This window comes from Gekko japonicus, unplaced genomic scaffold, assembly GCF_001447785.1.
Source record: "Gekko japonicus isolate JY-2015 unplaced genomic scaffold, Gekko_japonicus_V1.1 scaffold759, whole genome shotgun sequence".
Lineage (NCBI taxonomy): Eukaryota > Metazoa > Chordata > Lepidosauria > Squamata > Gekkonidae > Gekko > Gekko japonicus.
The window spans coordinates 240,651-261,316 of record NW_015176473.1 but is presented as its reverse complement, the minus strand read 5'-3'; the positions used below and the strand labels follow the sequence as shown (position 1 = coordinate 261,316).

The following is a 20,666-nucleotide window of genomic DNA, read 5'->3' as shown; positions in this document are numbered from 1 at the left end:
CAGCGGGACACAAACACGTCTCCGGCAGAACAGGCCGGCTGCAGATGTTCCCCTGCAAGCTACGTCTTGCCTTTTGCAAGAACATTCTTCTTCAGAAACACACCGTTTCACCTACATCGCCTGCAGCCCAAACTTGGAAGACTTGGGGGAGGAAAGATCTGATCACTTCTTTCTTTTTTACAGTCCTGATGAGGACATAAAGTACAAAGGAGAAGGGAGGGAAGAACCTTGGGTCCTTTGAGATGGACACTTCAAACAGGATGTGGGCAAAATCGAGAGGGTGCAGAAGAGAGCAACGAGGAGGATCAGGGGTCTGGAGACCGAGCCCTACGAGGAAAGGCTGAGGGCTCTGGGAACGTTTAGTTTGGGGAAGAGGAGACTGAGGGGGGACATGATGGCTCTCTTTAAATATGTGAAAGGTTGTCATTTGGAGGAGGGCAAGGAGCCGTTCCAGTTGGCAGCAGAGGAGAGGACCCGAAGCAACGGGTTTAAATTACATGCAGAAAGATATCGGCTGGATATTAGGGAAAACTTTTTCACAGAGTGCTGCTGCTTGTACATCACAGGGCGGCTCTTGCCAAATGCAGACATGGGAAGCAGTGAATTCTGGAGGCCTCAAAAAGGATGTGGGCAAAATCGAGAGGGCGCAGAAGAGAGCGACGAGGATGATCAGGGGTCTGGAGACCGAGCCCTACGAGGAAAGGCCTTGAGGGCCCTGGGAACGTTTAGTTTGGAGAAGAGGAGACTGAGGGGGGACATGACGGTTCTCTTTAAATATCTGAAAGGCTGTCGTTTGGAGAAGGGCAAGGAGCCATTCCAGTTGGCAGCAGAGGAGAGGACTCAAAGCAACGGGTTTAAATTACATGCAGAAAGGTATCGGCTGGATATTAGGAAAACTCTTTTTCATGGTCAGAGCGGTTTCAAGGTGGGTTCAAAGGTGGAACCAGCTGCCTAGGGAGGTGGTTGGCTCCCCTTCACGGGCAGCTTTCAAGAAGGGGCTGGACGAATAGTTGTCAGAGATGCTTTAGGCTGGTCCTGCATTGGGCGGGGGGCTGGACTAGGTGATCTCTGTGTGGCCCCTTCCAACTCTATGATTCTATGACTAGCGACAACAGTTGGCGGGTGCTGACCGGGGGACTCTGCCCTGACACCATGCCAAGTCCTCACCTGTACACCTCTCAAATTTTGGGGGAAAGGTACAAAAAGAGAACGGCAGAAATGAGACGGAACGAAGTTTAAGTGGGTTTGGAGAAATGCTACGATTTAAGTCACCATCTGTGTGTCAAACCACAAATAGTTCACGGATTTAAATCAGTGTATTATCAAATCTTCAACAACAGGGTTGTTATTTTTTTTAAAAAGGAGATATTAACTAGCATGGCCTCTCTGTGGGTGGCCCCTGCTGGCAGAGAGGGACCGTTTTTTTCTGGGCAGTGCCTATGGAACTTCATCCCTACATCCTCTGGCCTCACAACTTAATGACTTTTGGGTGCCAAGTAAAACAGATGATTCAGTGGGACATGCCATTTTGTCTCAGGCACGGCTTTGAAAAGCTGTCTGCTTGCCTGACATTTTAGCCCAGCCTCTTTTGTTTCCAAAATGAAGTCATAAGCCGTCTTCAGAATAGTGACTGGTTAAAGGGTTTAAAAGAGAATTCCTGACACGCCTAGCAACAACTACAACACAGAGGTGGAACTCACTGCTGGAAGCAGGGACCACCTTAATACTTGGAAGAAAGGTGGCTATATAAATATTTTAAATGCATGTCTTTTTTCTTTTTTTTCATTCCCATCCCTATTAGTGTGGAATGCATCCAAACCGAAAATAACTGTAGCTTGTAGCTTACCAGTTGAAGACTGCCCCTGCATGAAACAGGGGTCATTGGAGGTGGTGGTGGGGGGAAGGTATTTGTGAATCTCCTGCATTGTGCAGGGGGCTGGACTAGATGACCCTGGAGGGCCCTTCCAACTCTATGATTCTACTGACTCCTAAGTCAACCCCCATCAGTTCCTCCCATAGAAACTTCGGTGGTGACGGAAAGTGCTGTGGTGACCAGGTAGTTTTCAAAACAAGAGATAATCAGAAGATGAAGAAAAAGAGACAAAGGGATTGGATTTATACTCCGCCCTTCACTACCTGAAGGAGTCTCAGCCGCTTACAAACTCCTTTCCATATGTTGTCAAAGGCTTTCACGGCCGGAGTTCATTAGTTGTGGTAGATTTTCCGTGTTGTGTGGCCGTGGTCTCGGCATTGTAGGACCCGACGTTTCGCCAGGAACTGTGACTGGCACCCTCAGAGGTATAACATAGAAAGATGGAGTACTCTCTCTGTGTCAAGGTGAGAAGCAAAATGGTAGGCAGGTAATTTATATCTACTCCGGAAGGTGGGGCTGAGTCAGGAAACAGGAAACCTCCTCAGGAAACAATCCATATACAAAAGAACCTCCTCAGGAAAGCTCCTCCATTAGCATGTTCATAGCCTGGGGTCTCTCCTACAAGATAATGACTCAGCCCCACCTTCTGGAGTAGATATAAATTACCTGCCTACCATTTTCTTCTCACCTTGACACAGAGAGTACTCCATCTTTCTGTGTTATACCTCTGAGGATGCCAGTCACAGCTACCGGCGAAACGTCAGGTTCTACAATGCCAAGACCACGGCCAGACAACCTGGAAAATCTACAGCAACTAATCTCCTTCCCCTCCCCACAACAGACACCCTGACAGGTAGGTGGGGCTGAGAGAGCCAGTTTGGTGTAGTGGTTAAGTGTGCAGACTCTAATCTGGGAGAACCGGGTTTAATTCCCCACTCCCCCACTTGCACCTGCTGATGTGACCTTGGGTCAGTCACAAGCTCTGGCACAGCTGTTCCTGAAAGAGCAGATTCTGTCAGAGTTCTCTCAGCCCCACCCACCTCACAGGGTGTCTGTTGTGGGGAGGGGAAGGGAAAGGAGTTTGTAAGCCGCGCTGAGACTCCAAGTGAAGGGCGGGGTATAAATCCAATCTCTTCTTCTTGTTATTTTTTTCTTCTTTCTTTTCCAGATTGAAAGTCATTCTGTCACTTTAGGAACATAAAGTATGACTATGGACATTTTTACTTGGCATGAAATTATCACAACTAGCATATTAAAAATATAGTGTATCCAAACCATGATTACAAACAGAATGCCCACCCACATGCAAAATCAAAACTGAAACCTTTTTCTTTTCTTGTGACAATAGCACCTCCTAAAGGAAGAAATGCATCTTGTTCTTGCATTGGAGAGTTCAGTTGGTAACCTAGGACTTGCTTGTCCTCAGTGCACAGAAATTAGATCAATCTGATACCATACATATTTTTTAGAAATGATTTGGGAAATATTTGAACACCTTGTCCTATAACATTTTATTCATCATGTTAAAATAAAATGTTCCATAATCAATTTTTTCCCCCTTCTCTTTTCTTTTTCCAATGTTTCGGACAAAAATAAAAAAGGCTTCAGGAAAAAAAATGGGGGGAAAACGTTTTTTTCCTGAATATTTCCGTTTTCTTCCCGGGCCTTCACATCTCTAGGTAGGCCATGGGGAAAAAACTCAGAGGTGAATGTATCTTGCCTTAAAATCTTGGAAGCTAAGCAGGTTTGGCCCTGGTTAGTACTTGGATGGGTCGAGATCACCAAGGAGGTCCAGAGTCGTTACACAGAAGCAGGCAATGGCAACACCCACCTCTGCAAAAATAGAACCACAAGAACTGTACACAGTGCGCTCAATATTTCTTTAACGAAAACCGTAAAGTTATAAATATGAAATGTACAAAAGTGATAATAATACATTCAAATGTGTAAGTTCAGATACATAAAGATAGAAGATGACAACGACGGGACGGTGGTCTCCGGAATGCGATGCCGTTTCGACAAACGTCTTCCTCTAACCAAGAGTCTATAAGATGGTGATGTATGAAAAATTGCACTTCAATGGAAAAGCTGCCCAATTCACATGGAGTTCAATAGTTTCACCTATTTCATTGTATAAGTAATGGAGAAGAACATCTCTCAAAACAGAATAAAGCCTCTGAACATCTCTTGCCTTAAAAACCTTACGGGGTTGACATAACTCGGCAGTGACTTGATAACATTTTCCACCACTCAACGCCACAGTGTGGAAATGCCATCTTACACAAGGTCGCTTCCAGAGGTGATGTTTCATCTGAAAGGGTTCCCATCGGAACACTCGATCCATACCACTGGCTTGGAGCCGATTCAGAACTGAGTCTCTGCAAAATTTAAGGTGCAAGGAGGAGGCCCAGAGTGGACAAGAGGTCAGCAACTTCACCTGTGGAGCCAGGACGTCACAACAAACTGACCAGAGAAGACGGGGGGCGAGGGCAAATACCACCCCCACAACTTCAAGGAAAAGTCTCCCCCACCCCCGCAATAACATCTAGTTGAGTTTATCATGAGGTCATAAAAACGGGATGTCAGAACAATATGCATCGTAACGACATCGTATTTTCCCACCTCCGCCCTACATTCTACCCGAGTGAAGTCATGAGGTAATTCGGCACGTTGGCCCACACCGAGTGCTTGAACACAGGTGTGCCATTCCACCGGGGACGGCCATAAATCTGTGGAGAGGTAGGTGGAGTTCTCAATCCTGACACTTCCATGTGAAAATCCCAACCAAATCTCAGATGCCGAACCCGGACGACCGTCTTATACAGTCAGTCCACCTCAGGCTTCCTCTGAGGCGGAGAAAGGTCTTCTCCAGCATCTACCACCTGAGATACTTTAAGCGGAGAAGCCGAGGACTGAACCTGGAACCTTCTGCATGTAAAATGTGTGTTCTGCCAAGAATCTGCACTGGACCTCTAAGATACTGAAGAAGTGAGACATTATTTTGTTGGACTTTAAGGCGTTACTGGACTCTTGCTCTTTTCTGCTGCCACAGACAGACTAACACGGCTGCCCATCTTGGTCTATCTCTAAAATACTATACTACCATTCTCACTACCTAAATTCAGAATTTGACATTATTTAGAGTATTCCCAGTAGTCATGTATGGCTGCGAGAGTTGGACTATAAGGAAGGCCAAGCGCAGAAGAATAGATTCTTTTGAACTATGGTGCTGGAGAAGACTCTTGAGAGTCCCTTGGACTGCAAGGAGATCAAATCAGTCAATCCTAAAAGAAATCAACCCGGACTGTTCCCTGGAAGGCCAGACAATGAAACTGAAGCTCAAAGACTTTGTCCACCCAATGAGAAGGGAGCACTCACTGGAGAAAAAGACCCTGATGCTGGGAAAGATTGAAGGTCAAAGAAGACGGGGACAGCAGAGGATGAGATGGTTAGACAGTGTCATCGATGCAACGAACATGAAATTGAGCAAACTTCAGAGGATGGCGGAAGACAGGAGGGCCTGGCGTGATCTGGTCCATGGGGTCGCGAAGAGTCGGACTTGACTGTGCAACTGAACAACAAAGAGTAGAATCATAGAATCACACAGGTCCTTTCCGCACTTGGATCTCATCCCTGGTTTTATCAGAGTTCAACTCGTGACACAATACCTTGCATTTATCCCTGGTTATAACAGCATCCGTTGATCCCCGGGACAAGTGTGGGGCGAAATCGGGCTGACCTCAATGTAAAGTGGAAACAAAAGATACACTGAGGTAATTACAGGGGGAAACTCGTGCAGAGTAGATTGTAAGTTTGGGGACAGGATTGAACCAGGATTTGTGGTCCAGTGTGGAAAGGACCGCAGAGTTGGAAGGGACAGGCCATCGTCCAACCCCCTGCACAATGTAAAGGTAAAGGTTCCCTTGCTCGAAAGCCAATCGAGTCCGACTCTAGGGTTGCGCTGCTCATCTCCATTTCCAAGCCGAAGAGCCAGCGCTGTCCGAAGACGTTTCCGTGGTCATGTGGCTGGCATGACTAAACACCAAGGCGCACGGAACGCTGTTACCTTCCCACCGAAGCGGGACCTATTTATCTACTTGCAGTTTCTTGGTTTCAAACTGCTAGGTTGGCAGGAGCTGGGACTAGAGACGGGAGCTCACTCCGTCATGCGGCACCCGGGTCTCAAACTGCTGAACTACCGACCTTCCTCAGCCTGCAGTTCAGCATCTTAACCACTTATGCACAATGTAGGATCAGCCTAAAGCATCCCTTACAAGTGTTTGTCCAATTGCTGCTTAAAGAATGCCAGGGAGGGAGAAGAGTATTACTATCTTTAGGAAGGATTTTATCAATTTCGATAAACCTGCACCCATCAAGAAAAACTTAACGCCTACAATATCTTAGGTCAAGCCAACACAGTGGGTTTGGTGTGGTCTCAAACATTAATACACTGATTACACTCAGCTGGGAAAAGCCAGAAGGAAACAGAGGCAGCTATTTCTAAGTGCCACCATTTATTTATTTGGTTCTCCTTCATTGAGAATGGGTCTTCCAAGAAAGCAGAAGCACACCCCAAAGAGCCCCGCTGGGTCAGACAACCTAATCCGGCATCCACTCTCAAACAGCAGCAAACCAGATATTTCAGGAAACCCGAAGTAGAACAAGAAGGCAAAAATCCCTCTTCCGTTTTGTGTCCCGAAGACCTAATATTCAGTGCTATGCTGCCTCTGAACATGGAGGTTCCATTAACCTGAGGGTTAATAGTCATAAGTAGACTGAACCTCCATAAATGCTGAGCCGGAAGAATGCAATGCTTAGAGCAGGGGTGTCAAACACGCGGCCCAGGGGCCAGATCAGGCCCCCAGAGGCAGGGTTCCCTCAAAGCTGAGTTAGTGTGAGCTAGCTCACAGTTTTTTAGCCTCCGGCTCACACATTTTTGTCTTGGCTCAGGAAGGAGGACTCCAGAGCAGACTAATTCATGCAGCAGCCAAATCGCTCGCTCACGACTTTAATGCCAGGATCTCACAGAGTAGAATTTTTGCTCACAAGACCCCACAGCTTAGAGGGAACATTGCCCAGAGGAGTTCTATCAGGCCTACAGTGGAACTGGCCATATCCTGCTTCCAGTTCTGCTGCTACATCATAGCTTGCTTCGCCAGACACTCTCAATCGCTCAGCCATTTCATGTTTCAACCTGGGTCCTAGACTCAGAACTCTGAGCCTGAGATTTCTGTGGCGAATGTCAATAAATCAAAAGTAGGTTTGCCGCTCACAGAACTGATGTTTTAAGCATGTTTTTATTTTAAGTTAAAAAAAAACCCTTTGTGCTTGTGTCCTTTATAAAGTTTATATCTCTGCTACCTGGCATTGCATTTTAGGCCCAACAAGGTCTCATTTATGTCAGATCGGCCCTCATACCAAATGAGTTCGACACCCCTGGCTTAGAGTGTCAGATCCAAACCCGACTGAACTGTTGATTGGGTGTCCCACTGTGTCGACTGTATCTGACTGATGCTACGTGATCCACCTTGAGCCTCAGACGGAAAAGCAGAGTAGAAATGACGTCAGCAGATAAATAAATCGAGGGACACCAGCTCTGTAGAGGCACCCCGTCGGCGCTGTATGTTTATAAGCCAGAATGGAAATCTGGAGTGCAGCGTCAGACTAGACTCCCCAAGATCTCAAGAACAGACATGTTCCCGAGTCCTTTGAACTGGAGACACTGGGAGTTGAACTCGGGGCATTGTGCAAGCAAAGCTCGGGCTCCAACGAGGAGCTGCACCTCCTCCCCCAGAAGGGCAACTGAGGTCATACAGAAAGCGGGATGCCGACATACTGGGAAAGCCCGCCGAGGAGCCGCGCAGCTCCAGAAACTGCTGAGGGTGGCTTGGCCAAGGAGTGACTCAGGATCCGATATGCCTGAACGTCTCTGCTCCCCATCCTTCCTCTGCTGCCAAAGGGGAATGGATTGTAAACCGGGTCACCCCGTTGCTCTGCTGTAAACTCCGGAGGAAAGATGACGAAGGTCAGCTAGATGTCTGAAGAAACAGAAGCGGTGGTGGCGCTTGGCTCTCGGAGCAACACGCTGATATTCTCCTTGGGTAAGAATGGAGCACAAGGCGTAATCACCACACACTCACCAGTCATTCATAGACTCACAGAGTTGGAAGGGGCCATACAGAGACCATCTAGTCCAGCCTCCTGCCCAATGCGGGACCGGCCTAAAGCATCTCTGACAAATATCCGTCCGGCGTCTTCTTGCAAGCTGTCAGTGAAGAGGAGCTCACCCACCTCCCCAGGCAGGTGATCCCACCTCTGAACCACTCTGACCGCGAAAAAGTTTTTCCTAATATCCAGCTGATACCTTTCTGCAGGTAATTTAAACCCCATTGCTTCGGGTCCTATACTCTGTTGCCAACTGGAACAGCTCCTTGCCCTCCTCCAAATGACGGCCTTTCAAGTATTTAAAGAGAGCCATCATGTTCCCCCTTCAAACTCCTCTTCTCCAAACTAAACATTCCCAGGGCCCTTAACCTTTCCTCGTAGGGCTCAGTCTCCAGACCCCTGATCATCCTCGTCATTCTCTTCTGCACCCTCTCGATTTTGCCCACGTCCTTTTTGATGTGGGGCCTCCAGAATTCACTGCTTCCCGTGCCCGCATTTGGCAAGAGCCGCCCTGTGATGTACAAGCAGCAGCACAAGGGTTGGTGGGAATAGAGATGTGAAGGGCCGGAAAAAAAAACCAGGAAAAATGGGGGGGGGGACGGGTTTTTTCTGTTTTTTTCCTGAAGCCTTTTGGGTTTTTTTCCGAAAAGTTGGAAAAATTGAAAAAAGAAAAGAAAAAAAATTGATTACAGAACATTTTATTTTAACATGATTAATAAAATATTTTAAGAAAAGGTATTAAAATATTTTCCAAATCATTTCTAAAATATATATATATGGTATCAGATTGATCTAATTTCTGTGCACTGAGGACAAGCCAGTCCTAGGTTACCAACTGAACTCTCCAATGCAAGAACAAGATGCATTTCTTCCTTTAGGAGGTGCTATTGTCAGAAGAAAAGAAAAAGGTTTCAGTGTAGTTTTTGCATGTGGGTGGGTATTCTGTTTGTAATAATTGTTTGGGTACACTATATTTTTAATATGCTAGTTGTGGTAATTTCATGCCAAGTAAAAATGTCCATAGTCATATTTCATGTTACTAAAGCGACAGAATGACTTTCAATCTAGAAAAGACAAAAGAAATGCTAAACTAGCATTTTTTTCAATTTTTCCAAAAATTTCCGTTTTCCACCGGGAAAAAAAACACTTTTTTTCCCCCCGAGCTTCAAAGTTTCCAGAAATTTTACATCTCTAGGTGGGAAGTGTGGTCAAGTTGCAGTCAACTTATGGCAACCCCGTAGGGTTTTCAGGACAAGAGATAATCATTTGCCATGGCCCGCCTCTGTGTAGCCACCCTGGACTTCCTGGTTGGTCTCCCATCCAAGTAATGACGAGATCAGGGTTAGCCTGGGCCATCCGGGTCAGCCTGGGGTGAGTAGTTACCAAATGCCATGACAAGGTGGCTTGTCTTTGAGTGGACACCATTTGGTGTGCCAAAACTCTTTGTGTCTCCGCCGGATGAGGACATACCCTGGCACAAGTCTCCATCTTCCAACCGTGGTCACCCTCCCCTTCCCGAACTCTGAGAATTCCACAAGCAGGTCATGAATATAACTCCTCCCCCACCAGTTTGGTGTAGTGGTGTAGAGCCAGTTTGGTGTCGTGGTTAAGTGCGCGGACTCTAATCTGGAAGAAATGGGTATGATTCCCCACTCTTCCACTTGCAGCTGCTGGATGACCTTGGGCAAGCCGTAGTTCTGACAAGAGCTTACTTTGAAAGGGCAGTAATTGAAAGAGCTCTCTCAGCCCCCACCTACCTCACAGGGTGTCTGTTGTGGGGAGGGGAAGGAGTTTGTAAGCTGCTTTGAGACTCCGAGTGAAGGGTGGGGTATTAATCCAATCTCCTCCTCCTCTCCACCGCCACCGCTGTTGCCCCCCTGAAGCAACTGGTATCCATGGGATCTAAACCCCTGGGAACTACCACAGCCAATAACAGTAAAGAGGCCAAACCATGGCGGACTGACCAAAGTCCACAGTAGATCTCATCACATCTAGTGGCAATGAGTTCCATAATTTTGGCTGCAGTTCTGAGTCCCTTGTAGCCTGCCAAGTCTTTTTGCGGAAAGGTACCAATTTCTGATATTTTGGGAGGAAATTTTCTTTCTAGTCCCTAACTCTTTGGCAGCCAAAAGCAACTCGTGGGCACTCAATGAAACTGCTGAGCCGTTCGGTTAGAAGAGATAAAAGGAGGGACTTCTTCACCCAAAGAGTGATTCACACATGGAATTCACAGCCAGAGGAGGTGGCGGTGGCTACAAGCCTGGATGGCTTCAAGAGGGAACTGGATAAACATCTGGAGCAGAGGTCCATCAGTGGCTATTAGCCACAAGGTATAGGTAGGAACTCTCGGTTTGGGGCAAGTGATGCTCTGTATTCTTGGGGGTTGGGGCTGGGGGGTCAACAGTGGGAGGGCTCCTAGTGTCCTGGCCCCACTGCTGGACCTCCTGATGGCACCTGGTATTTTTGGCCACTGTGTGACACAGAGTGTTGGGACTGGATGGGCCACTGGCCTGATCCAACACTGGCTTCTCTTATGTTCTTAACCACTCACGAGTCTTTGACCGTCTACGAACTGGAAATATTTATTCATTTATTCGACATTTAGACTGTCCTCCCCCATGCTTGGAGCGCAGGGAGGTGTAGAACCTTCAAGGTTACAGTCATAGTCTAATTTAAAATAGTTAAAAACAGCAGAACAATGTCAGAAATTGTTTCAGATGGTGTCTAAATCTAATTTAGGGGGGACTGAAGCTGAAAAGGAGGCCAGGCTACTTTTAAAAAAGGTTGCTGTCCTCAAACCATAGGCCTGGCTCTGGTTGAGGGCAGCTGGATATTTTTCGGGCCAGGGATCTCCAGAAGATTCTTCTGGGTACCAGGACAGGCAGTCCCGAAGGTATGTTGGTCTCAGACCATTTAGGGCCCTAAAGGTTAGTACCAGAACCTTGAACCTGATCCGGTATTGAAACTGGAGCCAGTGCAGCTGGCAAAGCACCAGTTGGATGTGCGCTGTTGATGGGGTTCCGGTGAGAAAACACGCCACCGCATTCTGGACCTGTTGTAAATTTCATGTCAGTCTCAAGGGTAGCCCTACAAAGAGTGAATTACAGTAGTCTAGCCTAGAGGTGACCGTTGCATGGATTCCTGTGGCTAAGTCAGGGAGAGACAAGAAGGGGGCCAAGTTGCTTGACCTGGCAAAGCTGGAGAAATGCCACCGTGGCAACGTTTGTGACCTGGGTCTCCATTGATAGGGATCTCACATACTAAGGGGTATCGAGGTGACACCTTCTCTCCTAGCACCACCCTCTGACCCCAACCCTGGAGGAATGAGGTAAGCCACTTCAAGGCCACCCCATGGACTCCTGTTTCGGTGAGACGGCGGGTCAACAAATCATGGTCGAGCGTGTCGAACGCTGCTGTCAGACTGAGCAATACCAGTGCTGACCCGCCTTGATCCACCTGTCTGCGGAGATCGTCTGTGAGGACGACCAGCGTGGTCTCCATCCCGTGGACGGGCAGAAGCCAGACTAGAAAGAATCTATGGGCCAATGTATCTCCTGGGAAATTCTGGAGTTCCTCCGCCACCACTCTCTCAATTATCTAGCCCAGAAACGAAAGATTTGAAACTTGGTTGTATAAGAAGAAGAAGAAGAGAAGAGATTGGATTTATACCCCGCCCGTCACCACCCAAAGGAGCCTGAGAGTGGCTTACAATCTCCTTTCCCTTCCCCTCCCCACAACAGACACCCTTGTGAGGTAGGTGGGGCTGAAAGAGCTCTGACAGAAACTGCTCTTTTTCAAGGACAGCTCTGACAGAACTATGGCTTGCCCAAGGTCATCCAGCAGGTGCAAGTGGAGGAGTGGGGAATCAAGCCACGTTTGGAAGGCTCTGTAGGATCCAGGGATGGTTTCTTTAAGAGCAGTACCACCGTGGTAGCTTTCTAGAGGAAGCTGAACATTCAGCTCAAAAGGTTGACAGAAAGGAAGTGGAATATTTCACCCGTAATATTGGGCGTGTATGGCATCTCTCCTTGACCAAGATGGGCAGACGTGGGTTTTTTTGGGTTTTTTTTTTAAAGAATTTATTTTCACAATTTCATTGCATTTTACATCAAAATATACATAAGTCAAGTCTTACTTTATACATAGATTTAAAATAATGATCCTTTTGTTACTTCCAATCTGTTATTTTAAACTAGCATTGACTAAACATTATTCTATCTTCTTGTGTTTTAGCCAATCATAGATTATCTTCCATCTATTCCAGAAGAGATCCTCTGGTTTATTGTTCTGTACTAAACTCAGCTTGTCCATTTCCGCTATATCCAGAATCTTGTATTTAAGTTCTTTTATGGATGGTATGGCTTTCGACTTCCAACGTTTAGCTATCAGAATTCTTGCTGCTGTTAAAGTGTAGATTATTATATGTTTGTGGTTTTTTATATTGTCCGGAATCATATTAAGCAGATATGTTTCGGGCGTTTGAGGGATGTTTAATTTAAACGTCTCTAAAAAGATTTTATATATTTTTTTCCAAAAAGATTGTATTTTACCACATCTCCACCATATGTGGAGGCAAGATCCTATATTACTTCCACATCTCCAACATAAGTTAGAAGCATTTGGAAAGCATTTGGTAATTTGAACAGGGGTCCAATGCCATCTGTAAAACATTTTGTAAATATTTTCTTTATATGCCGTCGCTCTCATATATTTTATTGAACTCCATGTTCTCTGCCATTGGCCTGCTCCTAGTGTATAGCCTAACTCTTTTATCCACACCACCATTGTGTTTTTAATAATTTCTTCTTGGAGATCCTCCTCTAACAGCTTATTATATATTTTCTGCATTAGTTTATCACTGGATGAAAGCCAGATTTTGTCCATTTCATTAAGGGTCGTGTAGAATCCTACTTTCTTATCTTGCATGTATCTTGTTTTAATTATATTTATTTCCCACCATGACAATTGTGTATTTTGTTTTTTTATTCATTCATCTGCCAATATTGCTTTCGAGCAAGGGAACCTTTACCTTTACCTATGAGTATCATTAAAGGTAAAGGTTTCCCTTGCTTGAAAACCAGTTGAATCCGACTCTAGGGTTGTGGTGCTCATCTCCGTTTCCAAGCCAAAGAGCCAGCGCTGTCCGAACACATTTCCATGGTCATGTGGCCGGCATGACTAGATGCCGAGGTGCACGGAACGCGGTGACCTTCCCACCGGAGCGGTCCCTATTTACCTACTTGCAATTTCTTGCTTTCGAACGGCTAGGTTGGCAGGAGCTGGGGCCAGAGACGGGAGCTCACTCCGTCCTGAGGCACTACTCGGGTCTCGAACTGCCGACCTATAGACTTTCCGGTCTGCAGTTCAGCATCTTCACCTCTGAGCCACCGCGGCCCCTATGGGTATCATTTCTTGTCCTTAAAAACTTTTTGGGAGAGTCTCTACCTTTTCATTTGTAGATTTATACTTTCCCCTTCCCGGTTAGTTTTGTGCTTCAGAGCAACACGGCGACCCCACCTGAGTCTAATATCCGAATTGTTAGCAGTCTTCTCCTGCTGTGGTGTTCTCATATCTTAGCGTCTCTGTGATTGTGGAAATCGCTTTCTGGTCTCTGTGGAGGGTCCAAGTAGCATGACCCCCCCCCTCCTCCCAGACTGGGGGAGCATTACCTGGAAGGAGACGCAGACGGCAGCAACCGGCCTTCACGCAGCATTCTCAGGGGACAGGAATGCGTTTCTAAAACCTTCCTTCAAAGGATGATGACAGATCCCTTCAGTAGTGGGCGTGGGTTGAAGCTGCCCTTTGGGCTGCCGTCAGCGCCGAGTGGGCCCCACGTCCAGTGGCTGAAACGGTCGCAAACGCATTTTTGGATACGTTCAAACACACCGTTCTCCCCTCTTAGACTTCATTTCGGCTCCTAAGTACCTTTTAGTAACACCGGAGTGAGTGAATGAGCCGTGTCAAATGAGAAGAGAAGAAGAGAAGAGATTGGATCTATACCCCGCCCTTCACTACCTGAAGGTGTCTCAGAGCGGCTTACAAACTCCTTTCCCTTCCCCTCCCCACGACAGGCACCCTGTGAGGTCGGTGGGGCTGAGAGAGCTCTGGACAGAAACGGCTCTTTTTCCAACAACAGCTCTGACAGAACTACGGCTTGCTCAAGGTCACCCAGCAGGTGCAAGTGGAGGAGGAAGAAGAAGAAGAAAAGGAGGAGGAGGAGGAGGAGATTGGATTGATACCCCGCCCTTCACTACACAAGGGAGTCTCAGAGCGGCTTACAAACTCCTTTCCCTTCCCCTCCCCACAATAGACACCCTGTGAGGTCGGTGGGGCTGAGAGAGCCCTGACAGAAACGGCTCTTTTTCAAGGACAGCTCCTGTCAGAACTATGGCTTGCCCAAGGTCATCCAGCAGGTGCAAGTGGAGGAGTGGGGAATCAAACCCGGTTCTCCCAGATTAGAGTCTGCACACTTAACCACTACGCCAAACTGGCTCTCGGAAGGACTTGGCACTTTCAAGATGATGTGAAACCTGTTGTGAAGTTTCAGACCCAAGCAGAAGGGTTGTGTAGGGGTTGTTGTTGTTTTTCTTCTAACGGAAATAATCCCTTAAAAGATATCTGACGTAGATTTGTTTACGTCCAATTGGTCAGTCAATGAGATCCCTTCAGATTTGTCCAGTCACGAGTCCGGCCCCCCTGCCCTTTGGTTTTACTTTTTAAAACAACCCCAAAACCATGAAGGTTTGAAATGCTTGCTGATAATTGTCATGTGTTTTGGCCAAGAGAGACCAACTCCTTGAGCGGGGTGGGCCGGTTCCCTCTCCCCACTACGAGGACAGGGGAATTTCTGAGGCGGGTGGTGTAGCGGAGGCCTCTCTGCTACCATGTGGCTGAAAAACCGACGGGGTGTGTTGTTTCCTAGGAGGAGATGCCCCTGGCCGCCGCTACTGTCTTGGCTACTCCTGCTGAGAGGCAGCAGCTATGAGCATCGGGGCGGAGTTTGGCTGGAGAGTGTGGGAACAGGCCTAGAGAAAGATACCAGAGAAGCGCACTTGGGAAATCCATCGATCTCCATCTCACCTGCCCGCTAGGCTGGGCAGCGCCCGCTCCCAGCAGCTGGCAAAAATAGTAGCACAATCCAGTGGGTGGGGCTGGCCGTGGTTCGGGAAACTTAGCCTGTGCCCTCCAGGCGGCCTGTATCCCTTCCCTGCTTTTAGTAGGTGCGTATTTGGGAGACTTGGCGTTAGGCAGATAACGCTTGAAGAGGCTCCTAGCCAGGTGCGCGCAGCACCACGTGTGAAAAGTCCCTCTAGCAGCCCTCTTCAGTTCTTGCAAACCCTGTATGCAAAAAAAGAAAAATCCCATCCTCCAGTATAGGCTAATGGGGTCTGAACTCGCTGAGGCTAAGAGGGGAACAATATATAACTACACAATAATGATAATAAAATTTACTATTTAAAAAAAAAGGGGGGAAAAAGGGGAAAACATCTTGGGGGTCGTAGTGGATGGCTCAATGAAAACGTCCACCCAGTGGTGAAAAGGGCAAACTCTATGTTTGTTTGGTGTTGTGGTTAAGTGCGCGGACTCTAATCTGGGAGAGCTGGGTTTGATTCCCCACTCCTCCACTTGTACCTGCTGGATGACCTTGGGCAAGCCACAGCTCTGATAAGAGCTGTCCTCGAAAGAGCAGTTCTGTGGTTTGTGTGACTTTATGATGTGCATTACATTCTTTTGAAGTGGTGCATTTACTGATTCAGGATATTCAATATATTCCCATGAGTATCATTACTTGTCTTTAAAGGTCCCAGGTTCAATCCCCGGCATCTCCAGTTAAAAAGGACCAGGCAGGAGGTGATGGGAAAGACCTCCACCTGAGACCCTGGAGAGCTGTAAAGAGGGGCTGTGGCTCAGTAGAAGAGCCTCTGCTTGGCACGCAGAAGGTCCCAGGTTCTGTCCCCGGTATCTCCAGTTAAAAAGGACCAAGCAGGAGGTGATGGGAAAGACCTCCACCTGAGACCCTGGAGAGCTGTAAAGAGGGGCTGTGGCTCAGTAGAAGAGCCTCTGCTTGGCACGCAGAAGGTCCCAGGTTCTGTCCCCGACATCTCCAGTTAGAAAGGACCAGGCAGGAGGTGATGGGAAAGAGCTCTCTCTGCCTGAGACCCTGGAGACATGCAAAGAGGGGCTGTGGCTCAGTGGAAGAGCCTCTGCTTGGCACGCAGAAGGTCCCAGGTTCTGTCCCCGGTATCTCCAGTTAAAAAGGACCAAGCAGGAGGTGATGGGAAAGACCTCCACCTGAGACCCTGGAGAGCTGTAAAGAGGGGATGTGGCTCAGTGGAAGAGCCTCTGCCTGGCATGCAGAAGGTCTCAGGTTCAATCCCTGGCATCTCCAGTTTAAAGAACCAGACAGGAGGTGATGGGAAAGACCTCCACCTGAGACCCTGGAGAGCTGTAAAGAGGGGCTGTGGCTCAGTGGAAGAGCCTCTGCTTGGCACGCAGAAGGTCCCAGGTTCTGTCCCCGGTATCTCCAGTTAAAAAGGACCAGGCAGGAGGTGATGGGAAAGACCTCCACCTGATACCCTGGAGAGCTGTAAAGAGGGGATGTGGCTCAGTGGAAGAGCCTCTGCCTGGCATGCAGAAGGTCTCAGGTTCAATCCCCGGCATCTCCAGTTAAAAGGACCAGGCAGTAGGTGATGGGAAAGACCTCCGCCTGAGACCCTGGAGAGCTATGAAGAGGGGCCATGGCTCAGTGGAAAAGCATCTGCTTGGCCCGCAGAAGGCCCCAGGTTCAATCCCCGGCATCTCCAGTTTAAAAGAACCAGGCAGTGTTTATTTATTGTTTCAATTTATACCCCGCCCTCCCCGCAAGCAGGCTCAGGTGGCTAACATTAGTTGGTACCCAGTACCGTAAAACCATATACAAAGATTAAAACATTTAAATATAAACATTAACAGTAAACATTAGAACACTCCAATAATTAAAGTGCTAGTGATGGTATCATCTTTGCCTCAATGAGATGGCATACAAATGGTTCTTTCCAAGTTAGTGATCTTCAGCACAGAGCGATGATGTAATATGCTCTCTAGACCCGAGCCGGCCCATAACCACAGATGTTGGTGGTGGTGGTAGTGGCGGCTCCTAATTGAAAGCCTGGCGAAAGAGCTCTGTCTTGCAGGCCCTGCGAAACTGCAAAAGGTCCTGCAGGGCCCTGATCTCTTCCAGGAGCTCATTCCACCAGGACGGAGCCGCCACTGAAAAGGCCCTGGCCCTGGTGGCAGTAAGCCTGGCGTCCTTAGGGCCTGGAACAGTCAGTCGGTGTAGTGCTCTCTGGGGTCTATATGGGGAAAGGCGGTCCCGCAGGTATGTCGGACCCTGGCCATATATGGCTTTAAAGGTCGATACCAGCACCTTGAAGCGAATCTGGTATGCTATTGGCAGCCAGTGCGGTGCCTTCAGTGCAGGCTGGATGTGCTCCCATTTAGGGACACCCATCACAAGCCTGGCCGCGGCGTTCTGCACTAGCTGCAGCTTCTGGATTTGCAACAAGGGCAGCCCCGTGTCTCTGAGAGACCTCTGCCTAGGGCCCTGAAGGGCAGCTGCCGGTCTGAGTAGACAACACTGACCTCGATGGACCGAGAGTCTGATTCAGTGTAAGGCAGCTTCATGTGTTCATGTGTACACACTGGAGGAAGAAATGGAGGCCAATCAGGACTCCCACCACCCACCCACCCACAGACAATAATCGTACTCCTGTGATACAGGTAGGTTTTTGCCTTCCTACCTTAGAGTCATAGAATCACACAGAGTCGGAAGGGACCCTACAGGCCATCTAGTCCAACCCCCCCCCCTGCTCAAAGCGGGATCAGCCTAGAGCATCCATGACAAGGGTTTGTCCGGCCGCTGCCTAAAGACTGCATGCATTAAGAGAATCACAGCTCCAAAGCCCCAAATGCAACAGAAAAAGCAAGCTGTATGCGAGCGCTATACAAAACTAATGCTCAAAAAAACATGGGGAAAAGCTTTATAGTGCTGACAAGGGTTTGTCCGGCCACTGCTTAAAGACTGCCAGGGAGGGGAAGCTCGCCACCATCCCTGGCTGCCGATTCCATTGTTGTACAACTCTTATTGTAAAAAGGTTTTCCCTAAAAACCAGCCGGTACCTTCCTGCCCTTCATTTAAACCCATTCTTGTGAGCAATGTTCCCTCTAAGCTGTGGAGTCCTGTGAGCAGAAACTCTACTCGGTGAGCCCCTGGCATTAAAGTTGTGAGCGAGAGATTTGGCTGCTGGATGAATTAGTTTGCTCTGGAGCCATCCTTTCTGAGCGAAGACAAATATCTGTGATGTGCTGGAGGCTAAAAAACTGTGAGCTAGCTCGCAACTGTGAGCTGGAGGCTAAAAAACTGTGAGCTAGCTCGCACTAACTCAGCTTAGAGGGAACACTGCTTGTGAGTCCTCTCCTCTGCTGCCAACAGCAACAGCTCCCTGCCCTCCTCTAAGAAGAAGAAGAGAAGAGATTGGATTTATACCCCGCCCTTCACTACCGAAAGGTGTCTCAGAGAGGGTTACAAACTTTTTCCCCCTCCCCACAACAGACACCCTGTGAGGTAGGTGGAGCTGAGAGAGCTCTTTCGAAGACTGCCTTTTCAAGGGCAGCTCTTATCAGAACTATGGCTTGCCCAGGGTCATCCAGCAGCTACAAGTGGAGGAGTGGGAAATCAAACCCGGTTCTCCCAGATTAGAGTCCTTGCACTTAACCACTACGCCAAACTGGCTCTCAAGGGACAGCCCTTCAAGTACTTCAAGATGGCAATCCTGTCCCCCCTCCGCCTCCTCTTCTCCAGACTGAACCTTCCCAAGAAGTCCCTCAGCCTTTCCTCGCAGGGCTTCTTCGTCTCCAGGCCCCACGATCGTCCTTGTCACTCTCCTCTGCACACGCTCCATTCCCTCCACATCCTTTTTGACGGTCGTGGAATCAAGGGGGCAGCCGTCTGCTTAACGCAGGAACTCGAAGCTTACATTTCCCAGTGGCCGAACAGCGGGCGCATGTGAAAACGTTTCCCAAAAAGAAATGTAAAATTGAAATTAAAGCCGTTCACGCAACATAGACGGGCCCGCAGATGGCCCTTGAGCGACAAGCATTCACATGAGCACCAGGCATCAGGGCTTGGTGAAGGAGCTAATTGCTGGTACGCCTAACGGCGCCCTGAACCCGAGGCTAGCCGCACACACAACGGGAGGCCTGCTTAGGACAGGGGCTCAAGCCAACCACTTTAAAGACGCAGGGCTCTTTTTGTAGCAGGATCTCCTTTGCATATTAGGCCACACCCCCTAATGCAGCCAATCCTCCAAGAGCTTACAGAGCTCTTCTTATAGGAGCTACTGTCAGCTCTTGGAGGATTGGCTACATTAGGGGTGTGTTGCTTGATATGCAAATGAGTACCTGCTACAAAAAAAGCCCTGGCGTCACGCAACCCAGGGATAGGTTCAGAAAGCTCGAAGGAGGGTTTCCCAGGAAAGTCAAGAGGTAGGAATGTCTCCTTGCTTTGGCGCTCCTCCACATGAAGCCTGCTGGGTGACCGTGGGCCAGTCTCAGTTCCCTCAGAGCTCTCTCAGCCCCACCTACCTCACCGGGTGTCTGTTGTGGGGAGAGGAAGGGAAGGCGATAGTAAGCTGCTCCGAGACTCCTTTGGGTAGTGAAGTAAAGGTAAAGGCTTCCCTTGCTCGAAAACCGGTCAAATCCGACTCTAGGGCTGCAGTGCTCATCTCCGTTTACAAGCCGAAGAGCCAGCGCTGTCCGAAGAGGTTTCCGTGGTCACGTGGCCGGCATGACTAAACACCAAGGCGCACGGAACGCTGTTACCTTCCCACCGAAGTGGTACCTATTTATCTACTTGCAATTTCTTGCAGAGACGGGAGCTCACTCCGTCATGCGGCACACTCGGGTCTCGAACTGCTGAACTACCGACCTTCCACAGCCTGCAGTTCAGCCTCTTAACCACTTGAGCCACTGCAGCGGGGTATAAAAATCAGCTCCTCTTCTTCTCCTCTTTCATAGCTTCTTCTCATCCATTTAGTTGGGGGGCCAATCCCAGATGGCTAGGGCAAGGAGTGGAATGCCGGTAAACTGTTGCCAGATGGCCCACTTAAAGCAGGAGGCGGCCCAGTAACTGTCAGACCCTCAGAGTCCACTTACACTCAACAACTCTCTCTTGGCAGTGATACGTTTATTGAGATATATGCAAGATCCAGAAAGCCACTGTGTTAGAACTGAAGACTTTTGGCAGGTACAAGCTTAATACAGGCAATTCGAATACAAGCCCCTTCCTTTCCCCATGCATACGTCACATTCACACCACACCTAACGTTGCCATCCCAACCAAGCAAAAGATATGTTTTGGTTATCTGCAGCTCAAGCTGGTACAGAGGAACTCTCAAGGACACCTTCTCCTGGGAAATGGAAAGGAGGGAAAGGAGGTGTGACTTGTGAGGAAAGTCATGGTGCCTAGAAGCAAAGGTCTCATTTTCTCACTCATTCATACAACCCCCCTCCCCGCAGGAATTCCCTCCCCCTGATAACTATGGCAACCAAAGCGAAGCATGACTTGACAGGAAAGCAGGACTGGATGACT

General features: G+C 48.4%; 1 protein-coding gene and 1 non-coding gene across 4 annotated transcripts in view; one reads left to right on the top strand and one right to left on the bottom strand.

The window, feature by feature from the left end:
* TP63 (tumor protein p63) overlaps positions 1-20,666 on the bottom strand; it is a 186,443-nt gene that overhangs the window by 84,448 nt on the left and 81,329 nt on the right. The gene's annotated exons all lie outside the window — the stretch shown is intronic.
* On the top strand, positions 16,356-16,427 carry TRNAA-GGC. The gene has a single exon. It is a non-coding gene; the product is annotated as a tRNA-Ala (tRNA).